Source organism: Bos indicus, chromosome 12 (assembly GCF_029378745.1).
Source record: "Bos indicus isolate NIAB-ARS_2022 breed Sahiwal x Tharparkar chromosome 12, NIAB-ARS_B.indTharparkar_mat_pri_1.0, whole genome shotgun sequence".
NCBI lineage: Eukaryota > Metazoa > Chordata > Mammalia > Artiodactyla > Bovidae > Bos > Bos indicus.
The window spans coordinates 35,139,781-35,145,780 of record NC_091771.1 but is presented as its reverse complement, the minus strand read 5'-3'; the positions used below and the strand labels follow the sequence as shown (position 1 = coordinate 35,145,780).

The window sequence follows — 6,000 nt, the reverse complement described above, 5'->3', positions numbered from 1 at the left end:
ACTGTGAAGAAGGCTGAGCACCGAAGAACTGATGCTTTTGAACTGTGGTGTTGGAGAAGACTCTTGAGAGTCCCTTGGACTGCAAGGAGATCCAACCAGTCCATTCTGAAGGAGATCAGCCCTGGGATTTCTTTGGAAGGAATGATGCTGAAGCTGAAACTCCAGTACTTTGGCCACCTCATGCGAAGAGTTGACTCATTGGAAAAGACTCTGATGCTGGGAGGGATTGGGGGCAGGAGGAGAAGGGGATGACAGAGGTTGAGATGGCTGGATGGCATCACTGACTCGATGGACGTGAGTCTGAGTGAACTCCGGGAGTTGGTGATGGACAGGGAGGCCTGGCGTGCTGCAATTCATGGAGTCGCAAAGAGTCGGACACGACTGAGAGACTGAGCTGAACTGAACTGAACAGTCAAGGGAGTGGGGGCAGTGAGGAAGGAAGACTGGCTATTTCCTTGTTGCTTCTACTTTTTGCCTGAGGGTTGTTTATGCAGTAGATGGATTTGCAGAATGAAAGTTTGTATTATGAAAACATGAGAACATGTTCTCCAGATGTCCTTCTTTTTACATGAATATGTTATAAGAAAATAGGAAGTTTGCAGAGTATGTCGGATAGAACATACATCAGGTATAGTTCCCTAGACAGGAAGTCTTGAGGGGACACATCCCTCCCAATGAAGGCTGACTGGGGGAGGGGCTTGAGCACCCACACAAAAAGGGTCAGAAGGGACCAGATGAGCAGGACCGTGAGTGGGACATCGGGGCTCTGAGGTGATGTATTCAGTGGTCACACGGAGACACTCAGGTCAGAAGGGCTTTCCTGGATGAGCCTGACCACCCTCCTAGAGACAGGGGCACAGAGCAGGGCTCTGGGACTCAGCTCAGCCTTCCACCCAGAGGGATTGAAGAGGCTCCTCAAGGCTTCCACTGAACAGCGAAGGACATGTGGGAAAAAAGCTGTACTTTGGGGCTTCCCAAGTGGCTCAGTGGTAAAGAACCTGCCTGCCATTGCAGGAGATATAAGGAGAAGTAAGAGACACAGGTTTGATCTCTGGGTCGGGAAGATCCCCTGGAAGAGGGAATAGCAACCCACTCCAGTATCCTTGCCTGGGGAATCCCCATAGAGGTACCTGGAGAGTACAGTCTGTGGGGTTGCACAGAGTTGCACAGGACTGAAGTGATTTAGCACACATGCAGCTATACTTTAAACATAAAGTTAATGAAAAGTTGGGTTTTGTCTTAAGGAACTTTGTTTTCAGCTTCTCTGCATACACTTGGTCTACAAAGTTGGAGAGGCTTTTCTCCTTGCCCAAGAGTTCTAGGCTTTTCTGTCTTATATGTCACTGTCATGCCACCTTCTAGTCACCTTCTTGGCTTGCTGGGTATTCTGAGAGCAATACCATTGTTTTCCCCCGCTCAATTTTTGTTCATTTGCCTACATCTCCCTGCAATGGTATGACTGATGGAGTCTCGCTGAAATCTCTATCTGGAGATCAGGTGCTGAGGTTCAGGACTTGGTTTGCTTCTCATCCGGGCTCTTCCCATCTCAGTTGAGCTGGGTGAGTGGCAGCTTGGCTCAGACCCTTGAGTGAGTGGTAGGAGTTTTGGGGTCAGAAAGCCTTGTCTTTCCCTAGTCCCGTCCTTTCCCAGCAGTACACCCTCAGGCCAACCCGTTCCCTGCTTCTCAGTCTTCTTATCTGTAAAGTAGGACAGACCTCTGCCATTAAGATTCAGTAGGAAGACAGCTATAAAAGAGGAGATGCTTAATTATCGGACACTGTTATTATTCTTTATCAAAGGCCATTGATTTGTGTTCCAGGCAAGAAACAGGAATCCGCATCTTATCTATTCTAAAGAGTTCTCACCTCTCCCTCCCCTTTACCTTTTTCTCCCTTTGCTTTCCCAAGAACAAGTGGAGCAGAGAGCAAGATCCACTTAGCCTTGTTATATTATGCAGTCTGAGGAGAAAACATCTTTTGGAACTTTAAATAAAATTAAAGTTAAGGGTCTTTCCCATTTGTGAGTGTCACCATGGAGACACAAATGTGTGGTCGCCATGGCGACCTTTAATCAACATTCTCCATCTGAAATCCTTACATATGAAATCAGGTATGGCTGCCGCTATGAGAGGACAGGATATAAATAAGTGAATTCTTGTGATGACAGTGCTTGCCTGGGTTGGTTTCACAGAGCAGTTCTAAAAGTGTCATTAATGGTAAGTTGACACCCGGTGGATGCTTGGAGCTTCTGAGCTGGCAGGACATTCTTAGATGGGGTTGCTCCTTGTTTCCTCTTTGGTCTCCTGCCTCATTTGAGGCAGCCTTTCTGTGTCTTTGCTTTTTACAGCCACCTTTGGTGCTTCCTGTGGCTTCCCTGAAGGACACTCTAGGAGTTCTAGTGCGTTCATAAAAAAAATATAAATCATGATTTTATAACAACTTCCATATACAGCTAATAGTAGTAATTTTGTTAGATAATTGCTTTTGAAAAGAGATGAGCATTCTTCTATAACATGCTGAGATGCATCTTATAACCTACCATACATTATGTATCTAAAATGAATCTGTATTTAGAAATGAATAACTCCCAAGTGTCTGACAGGCCATTAGTTGCTCCAAATGGTGCAAAAGTATCTACAGTGTGCATTAAAGTAGAGGCAGCCAAGTTCACCCACTGTTAGAGCCTGTGGTTCAGGGTGGTCTCCCAGGGTAGGGATGGCGTCCTTCAGACTTAGGGAGACTTGGTCACACTGCTGGAGACGGGCCAGGGCAGGCCAGTGAGTGAAGCCGGGGGGAGACAGGACTGCAGAGGAGAGGAGGAGGGAAGGCAGGGGTGCAGGCTGGACAGTGCTGAGGGGCACACTTTCCTGTCTGCAGATCTTCCCTGGTTTCACAGTAATGCACCCAATTTGAATTAGATAGGAACCTCAAAACACTCTTAAGTGAAGACAGTTTGTAATTAAGTTTAAAGTTTTGAAACAGAACAGGCATCTCTTCAAGTACATCTTTTCAAGCGCTGTCTGGCAGTACTCAAAAGATGCATTTGAGTGGGAAAATGGACTCTATGTTACTGATTTTGTGAGCAAAATGACTCCCACCCCAGGGTCCCCCAGGAGGGTGGATGTAAACTCTTCGGGCACCCTGGAGGGAATGGCAGACTTGCCCTCATGGTACACTGAGCAGACTCTGGGACTCTTCTGCTGGTGGCATTTCTTTGCTGGACAGAATGCCTTCTGCATATCCAAAGACTTGGAGGTCTGGAGCCAAACCTGGTCCTTAGAGTCTGGGGGTTGTTTCCCTGGGCAAGATGTTGACCTCTGTTTCCAAGAAAAAAGTCTTTGAAAAACTCTGTGGACATTGAAATAGCTCTACAAAATAACATTTTTGGTGTTTAAAAGTGTAAACTAACGAGAAACACATGATTTTAGTTTCCCATAAATCACAGAGGGTTTTGCCGAAGAGAAAAATGCATGTCAAAACACATCTCGGGTAAACAGTTTAAGGCAGTGATCTGGCTGCACAAGTAGGTCAAGGACTGGGAAGGTGACATGCAAATTTGCACCCAGGTGGAGTGTGGAGGGCATGCCAGCATCAGCTCCCAGCTGCCAGGAGACTGGACACGAGCAGTGCTGGTCTGGGCAAGAGGGTGGCTCTTGGCCTCTTTGTCCTTCCTTCGGAGGCTGAGCTGTCTGTGTGAGCCTGTATTTGGAGTCCTCATAGAGAAAATAAGACCAAGTTATTAAATATTCCAATTATAAATGTTGTTGCGAAAATGAATTTCTGCTGCTCTGCACTTATCCTGGCTCCTGCTCATTAACCCAGCGCTCCCTGTCGTCACCTACACTGGTGGTTGATAAGAGGGACCGACAACCAGCACGTGGGAGCTGAGTTCCTGAACTGCATCAGGATACAGGAAAACACTGCTGGGGTTTACGAATATCCTATGTCTGATATTCTTGGCACTGTAACTTGTCTTAGTTGTGAAGCAGATTTCTTTTCCTAAGGAAGGTCCTTGATGAAATGATCACAGCGTGTGAATTAATAGAATCCAAATGAATTTATAAATATTTAAAGTGAGTATAAAAGCATTCACTTGACTTGCGTTTAGGTTGTGAGGTTTGTTGGGAGTTTCTCGGAATCTTCTTGACTCCTAGGTGGGAGTTCTTCTGAGAAGCTGGGGGGAAGGGAGTGGTGGGTGTACGGTGTCTTCTGTGTGTCACTTTAAATGCTCACAGAAGTCCCTGAGGAAGGCTGGTTACCTTGAGTGGGTGCGGAAACTGAGGCTGGAGACATTTGGGCCATTTAACCAGGATCTCGACAGAGATGATCGTTGCTCACTTGGCCTTGCGCAATATCACCCAGGACTGCAAAGTGCTCTGCTGGATCAGTCTGTAGTTTATCAGACTTGCAGGATTCACTGGCTGTCTTCTCCAAGGCTGACAGCTTGGGTGGGAATCTAAGATGTGTAAATTAGAAGGCCAAAGACCAATTCTCTTCTTAATTAATTTTTTCTTTTTTTTGTAGAGAAACCCAAAGACCAAAAAACAAACAAACAAACAAAATTCTTTCATCATGTGAGCCCAGGAAGGCTGACTTCTGAGCCACACAGCACCCTGAGGTAGGGGCACTGCTTGTTACAAAATAAGTAACATCGTAGCAACAACAGAATAAGTAACAATGCAATAAGAAACATCATAACAGATAATTATGTAATAAGTAACAGTGAAAAGGTGAATAACCTTTCTGTACACTTTGACACTTGGGGAGAAGTATCTGTGAGGAAGATCTATTACTATGTAGCCTGGCATTGCTAGGGTGCCGAGGGCATCCTGAGTGGATGTCCAGTCCTTCGGGGAAGCGGGGAAGCGGGTCCAGCTGTCCTTCTGGTGCCCCAGTGGTGAGCGTGGTGCTGTGTCCTTGGAGTCTGGCAGGGGTGACGGTGCAGTCTGTGCTCAGCCATGGAAATTTCTCCAAGTGCTGTTTCTAAGAGTCACCGTGAATTCATCCATTTGGTATGTGGCTATTTGGGCAACAAGTAATGTCTTTCCCTCACATGATGGAAGTTGGAGCATTAGTTGGTTAATATTAACGACCCTCTCTGGCCGGAGTGGGATGCGGTGGGCGGGGCCTGGAAACTTGTGGAATTCACAGTCCCCGTGCACGCGGAAAATCACGGAGAGTTGGTCCCTTCTCTCCTGACTGTGGCCACGGAGAAAGGAGAGGGGAACGTTCTGACCAACAACAGCTGCTCTCATGGTCTGTGGCCCCATGTGCTGCACCATATGCCTAAAAGGATGCTTTTTAACCCTGAAATATTTGAGTTTCAATATTTTTTTAGATGCACAGGTTAGGTAGGTTCTTAAGGCTGAATTTGTCAGTTTTTGTTTCAGAGTGAACGATTCCATTGAATTGTATCAGAAAGCAAGAGGTTTGGAAGGAAGTCTTTTACACTACTCAAATTAATTTTCAAAGCAGAGATTCAACCTGGGCTTCTATACTGGTTCCAGTAAGCTGTGGCAGAAGAAAGCAAGGACAGTGGCTTCCGGATAGTGACATGTCTCTAGTTCCTCCGGCAGCACTGCTCTTGGGACCAGGTTTTGACTGTATTTTAGAGGATTGAGTGCCCTGAAGGGGAGCACAGTTGTGGGGAGGACTTCCCCTGACTTTGCATTCTGTTTTTTCAAGTTATGTACTTAGGGAGTCTAGTCATAATGCATACATATCATCGCTCCTGTGTACTTAATTATTCTCCCAAAAATGGGCTTTGTATTTCTACCTCCTTCCCCCCAAAGCAAGGTTTTAACAGGTTGGAGTCTGGCAGACCTTTCCATGCCTCTCATTTGAAATGACCGCTCTGCCTGCTTCCATGGTCAATTCCGACTGCTCGTTTTCAGGGGGATTTCTGCCTGGAGTGTGTAAACCATCTCCTTCAGCAGTGATCAGGTGAACATCTGTGATGTGCTGGGCAGGTGCCTGGCACAGGTGGCTCTGGGGCTCGTAG

The 6,000-nt window shown here is 46.5% G+C and overlaps 1 long non-coding RNA gene across 1 annotated transcript in view; it reads left to right on the top strand.

The window, feature by feature from the left end:
• The first annotated feature begins 268 nt into the window (after positions 1 to 268).
• The window catches only part of LOC139186212 (uncharacterized), a 46,946-nt gene continuing 41,214 nt past the window's right edge, over positions 269 to 6,000 (top strand). Inside the window, exons 1-2 of the long non-coding RNA XR_011569759.1 lie at positions 269 to 2,215; positions 4,524 to 4,617. This is a non-coding gene — a long non-coding RNA (uncharacterized lncRNA). The remainder of the gene's footprint in view (positions 2,216 to 4,523; positions 4,618 to 6,000) is intronic.